This window comes from Thunnus thynnus, chromosome 7, assembly GCF_963924715.1.
Source record: "Thunnus thynnus chromosome 7, fThuThy2.1, whole genome shotgun sequence".
NCBI classification, from domain to species: domain Eukaryota; kingdom Metazoa; phylum Chordata; class Actinopteri; order Scombriformes; family Scombridae; genus Thunnus; species Thunnus thynnus.
Window position 1 is genome coordinate 4,082,074 of NC_089523.1, and position 17,722 is coordinate 4,099,795.

General features: G+C 37.3%; 1 long non-coding RNA gene across 1 annotated transcript; it reads right to left on the minus strand.

Moving 5' to 3' along the window:
• Positions 1 to 11,135: 11,135 nt before the first annotated feature.
• LOC137186693 (uncharacterized) lies at positions 11,136 to 12,742 on the minus strand. Its single transcript, XR_010929073.1, has 4 exons — positions 12,612 to 12,742; positions 12,293 to 12,437; positions 11,567 to 11,703; positions 11,136 to 11,470 (listed from the first exon to the last, which is right to left on the minus strand). It is a non-coding gene; the product is annotated as an uncharacterized lncRNA (long non-coding RNA).
• Between the last annotated feature and the right edge of the window lie 4,980 nt (positions 12,743 to 17,722).

Here is a 17,722-nt window from a genome sequence, read left to right on the forward strand (position 1 = left end):
AGCTGCTTTCCATTAATTTATTGCCAGCAGGAGGAGACAGTGAAGAAGAGAGCGAGTGAGAGAGAGTCAGTGTGTTGTGCTAATTCTTGTCATATTTGTGATCTGATAAACAGTAAATTCATCAAATTCAGTGCCCCATATCACTATTTTCCAAGCTACACATAATAGAGCTTATATGCTTGACTCAAACTGTTAACTCATAGTACTTTAGAATTAACGGTTCTCATTACTCAACACCCACTGAACATACAGTTAGGAAATAGCAGGCTGGCGGCACAAGCATGGACACCTGGCCAATCATAGCGCTTGAATGCTACACAGGGTGTGTCTTGCCAAGAAAAGCAGTGGGAATAATTATAACGCTACTTAACCTCCCTTGTCAATGCGGAAAGTATTTCACAAACGAGCTATCTGCAGATGGTTTTGAGACAGAAGTTCATGCTACAAATATTTCTTTTGAATAAACTGTGTCAAGTTAATGTCCTGTTGGCGACTGAGTTAATGATTTAAAGAGTTTACTACCTGACTGTTAGCAAGCTTGTTAGCTTGGAGAGCTTCATTTTCCCTCTTCATTAACTTTTCATTGGACTAAATAGTGTGCAATGAACAAAATGCTAAGTGGAAGTAAACAGAACAGTAAAGAGAAGCTCCGAGAGCTATTATGACTGACTAGAGCAAGCACGGCCAGGCCAGCTAGTGTGTTAGTGGTTAGCTCACCAGCTACAGCTGTTCACATGCATGCTTCAGGCCCCATCTATTTCACGGGGACAAGTGAATGTTGTTTGTGGTTTGACTGCCGCTTAAGAAGCCCAGTATCCTAGGAATGTAGTCAAATGTATCTCAGACCACCTTGGCAAGTGGCATATTGGTGGTCATTTACACTTGTATTTAGCACTGTCCACTTGTGATCCAATCACCCAAGATGCATTTTAAAACCAAATCTAAACAAACTCTCTTTTACCTGTCATCAGATTTGCTGTTATGTCATGTTCAGCATCCCTCCCATCCCAACAGGTGCTCGGCCTTCATTGGACCACAAGGCATTCTGGGGATGCAGGGCATCTAGTCTCTTCCTCTTCCAAAAGGAAAATGCTATGGAGACATTAGAGCCAGTGATAAATCACCTAAGAGCTGTGCTGTGCAAATACATTGCGCAGTGAGATGCAGTGCATTTTGGGGTATATGGTAGCTCATATGGTAGTGGGCATGGTTTCATCTAAATTGGGTTGGAAAAAGGAAGGACGCAGTTTGGTAGACTTCTAAAGCAGAACTCCCACAATGTCTGAAATGGACACCATATAGATATTGGATAAAAGTAGCAAAAAGTGGACATAGCTGCTGGGGACTGCTGTTTGCTTCCCGTTTTCAACCGCAAATGTCACGTTTCCAACCGTGAGTTGGGACAGTTTGTTTTTAAACTGTAACAAGTGTTTACTATTGCCATGATGATGAAGGTTGCCTAACCTTAAGGAAGTAACTGACCTTAACCCTAACCCTAACCCTAACCTAACCCACAGTACATTAAGAGATCATTTGAACCCAAACCATGATCTTTCCCTAAACCCAACCAAGTGGTATTTGTGCCTAAACCTAACCAGACCTTAACCAATGTGTTGTCACACATCATTGTTTTTTAACAGTGATTTGTAACAGTTTGTGCAGGTACAGAAGATACACAAACTGCTGTAATACTGCAGATTGAAAAAGGGCACCCAGTGTGTTAAAACGTAAGGCCAAGGGGTCCTGACTAAGTGTCCAGATGTGACGAGTTGGAATGAGAATGTGTTGGTACAGATCAGTCCCACTCCCATTTCTACTGGCAAAATGCGTTTATTTTATTCATTAATTATTTGCATCTGCATTTATTTATATTCTGATTGTAGATTAATTATTCAATAACTCTGTAAATTATCTATCAGGCCAAATGTTTCAGGGAAATGGAAATGGAAATTATGTAACTCATATCAAATAGTCTGCACAACGCTCAGGGATTTTCAGTCTCACATATGACTGAATGAAAATGGCGATAAATTATTAAATTTTGACGCAATTTAACTAATTTTGTGTTAGATTTCATCTTCCATATGCAGGACATGTAGTTTTACACAGCTGAAAAAAATTTTGCCCTTTGACAATAGTCAGTTTGTGGAATCAGAGATGTGTATTACTGGTTGGATGTGAACAAATGTACATGTTGTGGTGTAATGTTGATGAACCAAGGCATTTCTTAACCTGAATTGCTGACACCTTTTCCATCATCTTATTTAAATTTTGGCTTAACTACTTTGACCTCATCATAACACTGGCATGGACAGTTTTTTCTTTGTGTCACGGGTCCGTGTGAATGGCTTTTAACATAATGTTCGTATTAAGTAAAACATATTTGTTATCTCATGCCCTTTTAAAGTAATACATAATAGTGTTTTTGGCTCATGAAGAAATGTTTACCTGTTCTAACTTGGAGTCTGTTCAATATTATAGTGAAGATAACAAAGAAACTGTTTATATTTCGTGAGTACATAAAACCCAGATTTAATGATTTGGCATCATATAAAACAGCTTTAGTGCGTGTATTACAGTAAAGGCTTCAAAGAAGGTTCTATCAAATATTTCCAAATGACATCCATCATTTAATGAAGGTCACAATAGTTAAGTCAACTCAAGTATGTAAACAATGATCACAGGGTTCAAGTAAATTTAAGTATTGAAGCAATGGTCCTTAGTCCCTGTCGCAGTTGATTCTTCTGAGCTGAGTAATTGTTTAAGGGACATTCATAATAAAGCTTATAACAACTAAAGTTAAGGTTGTTTATTTAATCAAAAAAATCTCCCCAGCAAAATCCAAATTTTCTCTGTATTCTGATGTTTTAACAGAATCATCAATTATTATAACACTTTGCTAATCTGTTGGTCAGTGTGCTGCTGTCAGTGTGAACTGTAATTATCAGAGCAGAACATAGAGAGCAACACATCAACCACTACAATTACATTAAAATACAGGATTATTATTATATAGTACAGTATTGCAGTTGTATTCTGGGTTTCCAAATAATACAGGGATGAAGGTTTACAGAGACCTCTGCTGGAAAAAGCACACTCACTAACAATTACCTCTTTTTGGAAAAAGTTATTATCTGATGGGAACAATGCATGTTGTGCCAGCAACATACATGCTGTATTAAGAGATCATTAATATTTTTGTAATCTTGACAAAATCTTCATTTTCACAGTGTTTACTAGATACAACAGCTATTATAGCAAGATTAGATTGTATGTTTGTTGTATTTCTGGGCCCAATCATATGTTGCTGTATGAATAACATTTTATAGGCATGGAAATGATATGAGCATTATGTCTCATATTCACTGCTGTTTGACCTCTGGTTTGGTCTGCCAGCTGCTGGGCAGGTAGCGTACTCTTGGTTTATGTGAGCTTGTATGCTGGCAAGAAAGTCTGATATGGTTGGTTGGTGAGAGCTGCAGGGACTCAACCATTTAAACCAGTAAAACTATATTTGAACAGTAAAACAAAACTATGAGCTGAAAGTGGCCAGAGGCTGTTGCAGACTGGAGAGCTGATTCTAATGTCAAACAACATCCAATATTCTGAGGCTGATTGGCTAAGATTCAAAATTAACAATATCCCACCCTTGAGTCAATCTAAGTTCTAGGTTATGTAGATAGTCTCTCTAAAGAAATACCTGACACAATTAATACTATCATCATTATGGGTAAATATTATCTTCATTAATGTAAAAAAGTAAAAACCAGAAACCTGCTTTTAACTTAGTTTATAAATGAGTTTAGGAATTATTTTGCTGTGGATAATAGCTGATATGTCAAGCTACGTCTTGACCAAGATATTGTGTTTTTCTTTTGTTTTCTTTTATTTATGCCATCCCACTGACCTTATGTCTATTTTGTTAAATTGGTCTTATTATGCAAATTATTTAGGCTACAATAATTAATTTGAGTTTGTTTTTTGTTTTTTGTTTTTTTTGTCTAATCTTACATGGAAACTGAATTTTTAGCATAAGGTCAAATAAAGTTTTTTGGGGAAAAAAAACATTCAATATTGACATAACCATACTGAGTATGAAGTTTAACCTTGAAAACAACCAGCTTGGGAAGTGATAAAAGAGAAAGCTGATGTTGCATTTCATCGTGCATTGTGCAATTTATAAAATTTGGCAGTGCACACAATATTTCATTATATAACCTGAAGGTGACATTTGAGCTGGCTCTAAAACATTATCAGCTTGTTGGAACTAAGATCAACAAAGTTTAGTCCACTCCAGACTGTAAACAGTGATGACTGGAATAAAAGCAGCCACAGTCAGATAAGGCTGCCTTCCTCCAGCCATGATGATGATGTCTGCTCTGCTCCCTGCAGCCCTGCTGCTGCTGCTTCCTGGGACTCTAACTCTAGGTAAACTTCAGATTAATTCATAAAACATAAATTCAAATGATTTTCATTGTTACTGAATATCAAAAATCTCCTCTGCTGTTTTTGGTCATCTATCACTCAGAAACTAAACAGGTTCCCATTGATGTGGTGGTGGAGAACAGCGTACTAAACACCCCTCCAGTGATCTACCGCACTCATGTGGTTTACAGAGGGATCCTACTGGGTGCCATGAAGAGCCTCATGGACTCAAATGCAAACTTTAAGTAAGATCACAACATGAACTGTCACCTGGCACCTAGCAGTTTCTGATTAGTTCTGTAGAGAACAATAGTGATTCAAAACAACAGTGTTTTTGTCTTTTTTTACAGTGGTGACATTTATGTTGAAGACAAATCCTCTAACTCACAGAATTTAATGTGTACAAGGACAAACAGTGTTTGAAAATTTTTTTTTTGGTACTGTTTTTTTGCATTTAGAAGAAGATTTAGAAGAACTAAATAACAAATTAACTAAATTTGTATTTCTCTTTATGTTGAAGCAGTGTCATTCTGTACAACACCAGTTTGTGGTGTTACAGGTTTATTGGATTTGGGGAACTTTACACTCCAGCGATTCCAGCCAAACTTGCTATCTGACTCTCAGCAAACACTCCTCATTGTAATAGCTTTGTGTAAAACTAAACATATGGTTTGGAAATACAAACAATAAAGCATAAATCTAACCTCTATCTTACTTGTGCAAATATGAGTTAAGCAGTTAAACAAGGTTATATGAGAATATAAGAGTCTGATTGAATTTTTTCCATATAATACTTATAATACTAGAATTAAGAACAATACTGTCTCTTGATTTCCATCTCCTCTGCATAGATCATTAACTGGTGATGATGTTGACTCTTTGCCTGGAACAAGCAGCTGCAGACACTTTTTATTTTTATATTTTTTCAGCAAAATGAGTCAGCTTGAAAGAATAAAAAAAATCAGCCAGAGACTGTGTTTCCAACAAACACATGAAACTAACTTTATGACTTAGCAGGAATAGCACAGGTGTTTGGGTTCACATTAACGATGGTTCCATTCTAATCAAGTGTCCCAGAAAGCCAACAGAGACCCAACAATTCCCCCACGAGCAGCACTTGGTGACAGCAGCATGGAAAAACTCCCCTTTAATGGGAATAAACCTCGAGCAGAACCCATCTCTAGGTGGGCGGCCGTCTGCCTTGACCATTGGTTGGTTGACCAGATAGACATCTGGAGAAGACATTTTTGTCCAATGGCGTGGAGTCTAGTAATAGGAATTCAAAAGTTATTAAGTAATGATCTGATAAAATAGGATTTTGTGAAAAGACTATTAAATGTTCAATTTCAAGGCCATATGTCAGAACGAGGTCGAGGGTGTGGTTACACTCTGAGAGAAGCCAATTGAGTCTAATAATGAGATAAATGCAGTGCTAAGACCATCATCATCAATGTCTACATGACGTCACCTACTGTATTAAGGACTAAGTTTAATAAAAAAATCAGAGAATTCAGATAAAAATTCAGAGTACGGTACACTGTAACAAACACATTTGGCTGTAAAGTTTTCCAGGTTGGGTGTGAGAGACTAAGTACAAGGCTTTCGAATGATTATAATCAAGTTTAGGTCTAGGGTTGATTAATAGGCTTGAGTTGAAGGTGGCTGCAACTCCACCTCCTCAACCGGTGTCTCGAGGAATGTAAGTGTTAATATGACTGGGGGGAGTGGACTCATTTAAGCTGACATATTCTTTGTGACACAGCCAGGTTTCAGTAAGACAAAACAAATCAATATGATATTCTGAGATCAGATTGTTTATTAATACAGCTTTAGATGACAGAGATCTAATGTTTAAGAGTCCACATTTAATTCTCCTATTTAGTTGTACTATTGCAGTGGTGGTGTTAATTTAATTTATTAGATTTTTATGAATAACTCCTCTTCTGTTTAATTGAATGGGTGGGTAACTGCTCTTATAGAAGCGCAGAGAAGCGTGTAGGACTGCAGCTCTGCCTCCTGGTCTAAACTCTGGGTTGTCATGGTTTTGTCTACTAATAAATTCAGCCATATTTCTAGATATGAGACTGCCGTCTCTCCTAATTAGACCAAGTCTTCACCAAAAAGTCTGCCAATTATCTATAAAACCCGTATCATTTGTGTTGGTCTGTTGATGATTTTTCTCACTTAGTGGACATCTATTGTTCTTCTCTTGGGTCTTCCAGGTTCACTTACACAGAGGACCCAAACTATGGCGCATACTTGGAGAGTGTGAACGGTGTGGCTGGAAATGATAAAGACCATACCTACTGGGAGCTGCAGGTCAGGACACCAGATGGCAAAATCATCAGACCTAATGTTGGTGAGTCAACCGTGAATGTCTGTTTTTTTTTTTTGTAATTTTATTGTAGATCAAATTAAGATAAATTACATGGATCTTGTTTGCAGGAATTGGATGTTATATCCCACGTGTAAATGACCAAATAATCCTGAAATTTACTAAGTGGTGAAGATTCAGCGGCCAGCATACATCAACATGGGATCAGAGCCAGTGTTGGAATCGACTGTCTAACCCTGATGTCATATGTCACACTACACTGAATAAATCAGTTTTTACTCATTCAACAAGTCTGAGTCTGCCTCCTTACACTTTCCTAGCCACTCTCGTCAGGTGTCCTCACAATATCATTAAGAGAAAACCTTAACACAGGTACAGTGAGGAAAATACTCACAGACAGGTTCTCCGGTCAGCCAATCGCAAAGCTTCAAATTCTGGATTTTAAATTCAGATCATCCCTGGGCCGCTCTAAAATCTATGTTTTTTATTGAAAGAACATCAACAACATCAAACAGTTACATAAAACAACACAAATAACATAACAGCTCAGATAACTACACAACATGCAACTTGGTTTCAGCAACAGCAGCATCCATAGCAACCACCATAGCAACGATAGAAAGCCTGCAAAAATCTGTAATAACTGACAAACTAAACATTATATACATTCACTGAATGAAGATTATGAAAATAAAATGCACATTTCTCGCTTGAAATCTTATCAAAACACATTTTAATGCCAAAACTATTTTAAAATATTGCCTTTTCCACTGGGAATAAAAGGAATGGCAGCCATTTTGTTTGTTTTTGCAGTGATGAAAGAAACTTGACAGTCACGTGACGTGGACACAGGCCAGTGTAGCTATTACACATTTTTGAAGTGAGACTGGTGTGACGACCCTGGGGTTACCCTCTGTTTTGGTCTGTGTGTCTGTTATGTTGGGTTATGTTCCAGGGTGCTCGGAGACGGAGTGAAGGGCAGGGTTGTCAGAGGAGATGTGGCACACCTGTACAGCCTGGCTTACCTGTATTTAAGATGGCTGCCAGGCCTTATTTTTTGATTCTTACTTTACACACATCACATGATACACTTATCCACACACTCCTGGCACAACTGATATAACTGATTTCCATGTTTGCTTGATGATTATGTTAATTTATAGTTTGGCTAAATAAAAACCTCCTAGTTGATATTTGTGTGTTTCTTCTTTTGTTGCAAGCAGGAGCCAACTTGTAACACTGGGTACACATCAGCTCTCCACAGAAGTTGATGGGAAGGATTTTTGTATTGCCTGCATGCAAAATTGGACTTTGGCTTATGCACTGCACACAATTTGAAAGTGTAATGTTGTGTTATTTGTATGCAGATTGAAGAGACCGAGTTGGTTTATTGGCTAATTGACAGAAAAACACAGTGATTTATTTGGTCATCAGAACAGCAACAGAAATCTTGAATACCAGTATTTGAAGGGTCAGTTCAGCCAAATATCCAGACCGTCAGAGAAACGGGGACAGTGTCTCTTGAAATAAAGTTCCATTTTCCCTTCATACCCCTGAGCCTTCCAACAAAACAGCTGTAACTGACTGACTGAGATTAGATTACCAACACAGAACACCCATTTCTTACAATGATTTCCTGAGATGAACATTATTAACAGTCTAGACCAGGACCATGCTGCTATAAATCATTTGTCTGTTTGAGTGTATAACTGTTATTAACTTTATAACTGGATTTGCCCAGTAGAACAGCGATATTTAATTTTTTTTCCCATTTTTACAAGCACAGACATCTGCACTGTGAGATCTCAAATGAAAGAGAAGAGAAAAAATAGAATAAGTAGAAGAGAGAAGGGAGGAGGGGGGGTTAAAAGAAAAACAATGATGTTTTCCATAAATTGGATAAACTGCTGGAAGGACCCACAGAGTCAGTACTCCTACAGTACAGTAGGTGTCACTCAGTTCCAGCAGATTTTTTTGTAGCTTGTTCATGATGGAAACACACTGTTTCAGCTGGTAATTATCACTAAAAGCGTTTGGAGTGATATGTTGGGTTTATTCAGGCCACTGGAGCAAACTGATAACAGTAAGAGCTAATTGGCTTGAAACAGTTTGCAGAACATGCTGCTAAAATATTTGCAGACAATGAGTAAATGTTATAAAGCTAAGTGTTATGTAAAATAATACACAAAATATGAAGCTACACAGTTGCAAAGTCACCTGCACATGTTGGGCTAAAAGACTAAATGAAAAAAGAAACAGAGACAAGGACGGACAGAGTAGACATTCAGTAGCAGTGTTCCATTAGCATCAGCATCTTGCCCGTTCTCACTCCCAACTCGTCACATATCGAAGCTTGGTCAGGACCCCGTGGTGTCACTTTTTAACGCACCGGGTACCCCTTTAACGTCATTTTTTAAAGTGCAGGGTAGTCCGATAGACTTCTGTTGAGCTCCCGTAACGTCTGAAAGAGACGCCATGAGACCGATTACGTCTTTATAGAACAAAACGTTGGCATTGTATGTTTCTGCAAACCACAGATACGTTGAATATCTACATTTCAACACCTGTAATACGGAGCATATTAACATTTCAACAATACAAATCATATCAACATTTCTGAAGTGATGTGAGTTACTCCACTTGACATCTACATAAACTGACAGACTTTCGATGCGGGTGGCTTGTGACGTTGTTGGCAGAAAGTTAGAAGTTGGAAATCAGCATAGAGTCAGCGCGGTTCGAGACCATCTTGCCGGTTTTATTTTATTTTCTATTTTAACCCAAACCATGATCTTTCCCTAACCCTAACCGAGTGGTTTTTGTGCCTGAACGTAACCAGACTTTAACCACCGCCTTGTCACACCATAAAATGTAATTATTTTCAACAGTGACTACCGTGATACCGCGCGTTGAAGAATGACGCTAAAGGGGTACCCAGTGCGTTCAAAAGTGACGCCATGGGGTCCAGACCAAGCTTCGTTATGTGACAAGTTGGGAGTAAGAACGTGTTCTTATTTCATGTTGTGTATTTCAAGACTGAAGAACTCATACTGCAACAGGAGAACAAGACGACTGTCCTGTGTCTCCAAATGCAGTTGAAAAAAGCTGCATTATTGTGGAGAACACAACCCTCCTCATCCTCAATCATCCAAAGGTTCTGCTTTTAAAGATGCATCCTTTGGAAGAGGCGACCTTTGCTAAAGGACTGAATGTTTCCACACATAATATATGCATGAATTATTTAATAATTGTCAAAGTACACTCTTTTTGCAGTACAGTATTCAAGGAAATGATGTACTTTATCTTAAACTTTATAATATACGTTCCAACAGAATCAAACTGTCATTTTGAAATGCCACTGCCACTTCAACCTCACTAATAAAAACATGTTAATGTGTATTTCTGGAGCTGCATTACCATCATTTTATTCTCTTTACAGCTGCGAGCAGTTTATCCATTTACTTTGTGCAATGCATTGTGGGACACAAAAATCAAGCGGATTTAGTCTTCATACTACTGCAGACTTTTTTCACTATGTCTAACTTTGTCACTTTACCGGTGTGAACACATGACACAGTTAATGACTGAGGAAGTCTGACATACTGTCAGGATCTTGCATCATGATAACTACTGTTTACCTCTGGTTTCTTTGCAGTTACAAAGATCACTGACAAACAGGTTTACTTAAGTTACTGATTGTTATATTTAAACTTTTAGTTAAGCACTTCATACACATTTTAGGGAAGATTCTTCTTTTTTTAAGTCACAGACACCATGCAGTACTTTTATCTTTCTGAAGCTCTTCTATGCTTTATGATGACACTTTAATATCTACATAAAAATGTTGTCCTTGTTGAAGAGCATCCTCCTGCTCATAAACCAAGGTGAGCAAAAGCAGGTATTTGCAAATGTGACACAATGTCAAGTTTTAAATCTTCCTCATTCTGTACAACAGTTGATGTGTCTATGTACAGTCTCAGGAGGGACTCCTCTAAAGACCAAAATGGTTCCTTTGTGTGTCTGTTTGTACTACTCTATGTGTGATAGTTGATGATTTAAATCTATCTTATGAAGCATTCAGAACTCCACTGGAAGAAGTGTAAATTTATATAAACCAATGTGAAGACAAGGCTTTCTCTCTCTGCAGTATGTAAGGTGAAGGTGATTCTAGGAGAAGCAAAGACGACTTTGAAATTGTCTCAAACTAAAATTGAATGTCTGATGAAAAACATAGAAGCATTTGTATCATTTGATTTGTCATTTCACACTGATTAGCACAATTTTATGATGATTTGGATCAGTCGGAAAAACTGTTAATATTCCCAGAAAATAGAATGAAAACAGTAATTTTGTTAAACATTTTGCTTCACACATATTTGATGCTATAAAAAAGTTTTTATTTTAGTTTTTAAAGCAAGAGACATTGATTCAAGTGAGTAATCCCTCAGACTAAGAAGAAATCATCATGAGGAAGTGAGTTTTGAGATGATCTGATTACAAAGCAGGAAATTCCAGGTGAAGGTAGATTCTCAAGAGATGATCTTCTTGAAATTCAGACACAGTAAAGTCAACTCTTTCCTTGTCAGTAATATTGATAGTTTCAACAGTTTTGTTATAGTTCAGGATGATTGATGATGTTTTGTTGCACCTCATATTTCCTATAGTTCAGGATGATTTGATCCTTTGGATCGGGAATGTAACATCCAATACCTGCAGATAAGATCAAGATAAAACAAGATTATAAATTGATTTACAATAAGACAAAGAACAAGATACAGTGGTTGTTTAGTGAAAAAAGTGTCTCACCAACATCAAGTTCTTTAGTTTGGTTGTCTGTTTTCTTGACCAGCAGCTGCCAGTAGGTTTTAGTCTCATTATCTCCCGCCAAACAGTTCACACTCTGCAGGAACGGGCCATAGTTATAATCCTCTGTGTAAGTGAACCTGCAAGGACAATAGAGGAGGACTTGGTGAAGGACATATATGGACAATTATTACTAGAATATTGCAAGCAGTAAGTAAAATAAACTGAAGCAAAATAGAAATACAAAAAAGATAAAAGGTGCCCTTATTAGAACCATAAAGTTAAATAGAGATAAAGAAAGAGAGAAAAATGTCAAAACCCAATAAAACACAATAAGATGCCTTTGAAATAGATTATGACGTCATTTAAAAGTGGACACTGACTTTTTTTCAACAACTAGTAGCCCCAACTGATGATCTGAAGCTGTGCTACACGAGGCTCTAATTATAATCAATAAGACCTTCAAGTCTTCATTTTTTAACATCTAAAGGTGTGAAATGGTTCTTGACTGATCCCAAATTACAGGTAGTTACTGTAGTCCAGCTGTGGTGATATAAAGCTGTGGATTAGTTTTTCAAGGTCAGCAAAAGACAAACATGATGTCATTTTGACTCAATGTTCCTCAGTTTGAGAAAACATGATTGTGCAATATTAGTCAGTAGTTAAGAGAAAGTCATTTATTGCATTAGATTTGATGATTCATGCTAACAGTTGATTTTAAGATCTTACATGAAGCCTGTTTTGGAGTCCTGCAGTCCCCTCAGTCCACCAAGCAGGATCCCTCTTTAATGCACTGAAGTGTTGTAGATCTTATCGGTACAATTTTCTATTGAGTTCCTCACCACAACAGTAAATTTAGTTTTTTCTTCAGAGCCTGGAAATGGAAGTCAAAGCAGAGAAAATAAAATAATGAAAGGACAGACAATATCCTATAACAATAAATAAATAAAATAGAATTTGTCTTAATGGTTAGGACTGGGGACATTTTTGTATTTTTGTATTCAGTAATGATAGAAACTTTTGAATTAAATTGTTTTCCGAGGCTTACTTGAAGGTGGAACACCAGCAGGGCAGCTGCAGCAGCAGCAGCCCTCCTGCAGCAGCAGCAGCAGCAGGGCTGCAGAGAGGACAGCAGGTGTCATCATTCTCACTGTTGGAAACCAGACTCTGAACCTGAACACTTAGCTACAGAGGTTTAAAAAAATGGAAATGATAATACTTATACACATAGCCAGTTTAAACGCCACCTTAGTTTTGTACAAGTTAATTCAAGACTGTTCACACCACCGTTTGTTAAAACCAGTTAGGCTGCATTCATCTTTCAGTACAGGATTCTAATCCTTCGATGTTCAGCTGTCTCCTGTCTTTCATTCTTCTTTACTGCTACTAAGTAAAAAGATAAATAAATAAATAAAATAACTTAAACTCAGACTGCGTGTTCAATGGTCAGAGGCAACTACGCCAAATGTCAAACAATCCAAACTATCTCATAAAGAAAGTTAAATCAGTAAATCAGCCAATGCCAAAAAATAATAATTAAAAAGTTGGTTACAAGATCTTTTTCTAAGCGCCTTCACCTCCCTCTAACCTCTGACGTACTGTACCTGTGAGGGTGCAGGAGCAGATTGGTTCTACAGATCTTCTTCAAGTAGCTCCTGGTCCTGTTTGAAGGACTTCTGCTCAGAAACTTTTATAGCTCTCCTCCACACATCATATACTGAAACAACCAATCATCACCAGGGGCGGATTTAGTGATTTGGTGGCCCCAGGCAAATGCTGCCTTGCTTTACTCATCACCCTTTCTCTAACTGGGACTGTTGGTATTAGCAGTAGTAGAAGAACTAATCAAGACATTTTTCTGAAGTAAAACTGTTAACTATTAATAGTAAAATTATTAATGCCACACAATAAAAGTCCTGCATTCAAATTTTTACTTAAAGTGAAGAGTGAAAAAGAAGTATTATCAGCGCAATGTACTTTAGATTAATGAATAATAATGCATCATTTTTAATTGTTATATTTTGTGAGTAAAAGCTGAATCTGCAACATAACCAGTAACATTCATCTGTCAGGTAAATGTAGTAGAACCTTTTCCTCTGAAGTAAAAGTAAAAGTACACACTAAGTAAGTAGTATACAGTTGCAGTTATTTCAGGGTACAATGAGTTAAAATACTAACATAGTTCAATGTTTTTCATGTCTAAACATCATAATAAATCTATAATGGGTCACCAGTTCAATCCTCCGGACCGGCAGGATAAATCTGGGTGGGGAAAGTGAAGAAGCAGCGTTGCCACTCCCTCATTAACACCAATGAGGTGCTCTTGAGCAAGGCCTTTGAACCCAACTGCTCTGGTGGAGCTGCTCAGTGGCCAGCGGATCAGACTGTGGTTATACTGGGCAGCTTCCAGGTATGAATGTGTAACTGTGTGAATGTGATCAGGGCGTTCCTGAAAAAGAGAGCATCGCTCTCAGAGAACCTCCCCTGAATAAATAAAGGTTAAAAAAATAGTTGTTTGGAGCCCTTTATTTGGGGGCTCCAGACAGTTGCCTACCTTGCCTAATGGTCCAACCCTGATCATCACACGTCAAGCTGCCATCCAACTGAATGACGTTACATTTCTCACATTTCACACAGTCATCTCACATTCTCAGGTCAAGTACAATCATGAACAATGAACAAAAGACACATTAAGCAACAATGATGTTTGTTAACAGTAAAACGAACAAGAAGGAACCTCATTCTTCAATTGAAGGACTTATGGCAGGGAGGTGACAGGAATACCTCAGTATGTCTTTCTGTTTGTTAAAAACACAATAATTGGTATATTTGTGTATGTGAGTGTATGTATGTAGGGTTTTTACTGTAAAATGTTTTGTGAATTCATAATGTGAATACTATATACAGTAATATTAAAAATTGTGAGTTTTGTGTTTCACTGATGCCGAACGGATGTTTGCTAACTGCTAGCTTCTGTAACATTTTGATTGTTTTATGATGAATGACGCTATTTAGCAAGGAAACACTAAATTGGTACATATTTGAGTCTAGATAGACATGAGAGAGAATAGATCAAAAATTCAGCTTCAGTGGCAGAATTTAACAATTTAAAACAATTTATTTTCATTGTAACATGGTTTAATTCGAGGTCTTTTCTGTTTCATTAGAGCTCCTTGGTATGTTTGTCTTTTATTTCATGTCAATATCACTTATTGTTGTCACCAACCCCTGTAGGTTTAAATTCATCACAACACTATCACCCGCTAACCTCTAACGTGGCCAAATTAAAGTGTCCAATGACTTTTTTGATAAAACATCTTATTTCAGTAATGTAGTTTTGAACATGGGGATAATACATAAGGTCACAGTTTTTCAAGATTGTGCATTTTTATCTGTTAGCTCAGTTTGTACACAATTATGTTCTTTGATATGCAATGTGGTTTCCACCAAAGAAACAGCAGTGAGAAATATGCTTTAGTGTTAATATCCACTTGACATGTATTGTTCTGTCTTAATCTATGGCAGCGAGCCTGTTCTTGGTGGCTGACCATTCAGAAATAAAGAGTTTCAGAGGTTTCCAGCCACAGACCGCTCTATGTTTCAAAAACCCACACCACACCTCATACCCAAGACTCTCCTTAGTTGTCCCACCCTGCCTTTATAACGGACTCAATGAATTGGCACACTTATCTTTTAGAACCAGAGATATCTTGGGGTGGAAGTCCTGAAGAAGGAGGGGGGTGTCTAGTGTGATTTAGGTTCACTTTAAAGCTGACCGTATGTTTGTAACTGTATTACAGCAATAAATGACTTGAATTCCTGTTTTCTATCCTCTGTTTTCTACAGATAAAGTTGAAGGTGATCTAAAAATCTTTAAACTGACTGTCAAGAACGGTGGAACTGAAACTTATACTGTTAAGAAACCTTGTCATACCGTCTTTCAGGCAATGATAGAGTTGCAGGAAAAACATGTTGGGTTTAGGTGAGTTATGCAATAATAATTGCAATATAAATGTATATTTTAATTACGACATAAATCAAACCATTCAGTCAATCAGCAGGTTTAAAGACGTGATTCTCTTAGAGTCAAATGTAGTGTTGCTTGTTAACGTTAACAGCTGAATACTGATACTGATTCAAGACAAATCCTCTGACTCACAGAATGTAATGTGCAGAAGCAACAACAGCAGTGTTTTCAAATGTATTTTTTGTAACTGTTTTTTTTTTTTTTTTTTACATTTAGAAGATGGTGAAACACCTTAACTAAATTTGTATTTCTCCATATGTTGAAGCAGTGTTATTCCATACACCAGTTTGTTTTGATACAGGTTTATTGGATTTGGGGAAGTTTACACTCTAGCAACTCTAGGCAAACTTGCAATCCAACTTTTGGCAAACCCTCCTCCTAAAAGCCTTGTGTCTTGTAATGCTAAAAGTGAAACATATGGTTTGGAAATACAAACAATAAAGCATAAATTGAACCTCTATCTTACTTGTCCAAGTATAAGTTAAGCAGCTAAACAAGGTTATATGAGAATATAACAGTCTGATTGTTTTTTTTCCTTATAATATGTTTAATACTAGGATTAAGAACAATACTGTTTCTTTATTTCCATCTCCTCTGCATAGATCATTGACTGGTGATGATGTTGACTTTTTGCCTGGAACAAGCAGCTGCAGACACTTTTTATTTATTTTTATTTTTTTTTTAGCCAAAATGAGTCAGCTTGAAAGAATAAAAAACTCAGCCAGAGACTGTGTTTCCAACCTACACATGAAACTAACTTTATGACTTAGCAGGAATAGCACAGGTGTTTGTGATCACATTAACGATGGCTCCATTCTAATCGAGTGTCCCAGAAAGCCATGACAGTGTGACAGTGAGCTAACATGCACAATAACATCATTGCGCCATCATTTATGTTATTATTTACACCTGTGCTTTATACTGTCATCTGTCAAAATGTCTGCAGCTGCAATGGTACAGCAGGCCTGTCGTAACAATCTCATCAGTCAGTGATGATGAGCTCTGATTATCTGTCTTTAAAGCTCTGAACTTCAACAGTGATCCTCAGAGCAGATACAGGTTATAGTTGATTCTGAGACATCACTCAGAGCGTTTGACATGGAATAAAAGCTAACGTTTACACTCGCCCAATGGAAAATTCTGAGCTGTACATATTTTTTAGAGGTAAATATCTGTCCATGTATTGGTCTATTGATAATTTCTTTCACTTAGCAGACATCTATTGTTCTTCTGTTCGTCTCTTCCAGCTTCACCTACAAAGACCACCCACAGTAAGGGCCCATACTTGGTGAGTGTGTACGGTCTGTCTGAAAGTAAAGCAAACCATACCTACTGGAAGCTGCAGTCCAAGACACCAGATGGCAAAATCACAGATGTTAAATTTTGGTGAATTTGTTTTTATTGTTGTTATTTTTTTGTAGATAAAATTATGATTAACTACATGGATCTTGTTTGCAGGTATGGGAAGTTACACCCAAAAAGAAAATGAGGAAATTATTCTTAATTTTTCAAAGTATTAATGATTTATCCCACATCGACTATATCAACATGGGATCAGAGCCAGCGTTGGAATCGACTGTATGACAATATATTTCATTGGTGAACAATCAAATGACATGCATCTGTGTTTGTTGTTGAGTGACAGTGATATTTCAATAAAATACCCTCCCCCCCATGTGTTGACTGCAATGTCTTGCAAAAAGAAATTCACACAAGTGAATAAACTGTTGACAATATTATGTACGACGAACAGAAGCTGACATCATCATACTGTTTATTGTGTACAATGCGTTACGGGGGCTAAGTGAAAGAAAAACACAGTGATTTATTTGGTCATCAGAACAGCAACAGAAATCTTGAATACCAGTATTTGAAGGGTCAGTTCAGCCAAATATCCAGACCGTCAGAGAAACGGGGACAGTGTCTCTTGAAATAAAGTTCCATTTTCCCTTCATACCGCCAAGCCTTCCAACAAAACAGCTGTAACTGACTGACTGAGATTAAATTACCAACACAGAACACCCAGCACAAAGGATAGTGTGTCTTTACATGAGAAAGGGACAACAAAAGCAAAGAAATAAAAAGCCAACGCAAAGGTTGTTAATAGCATGTTTAATCTCAAAGAGACACAA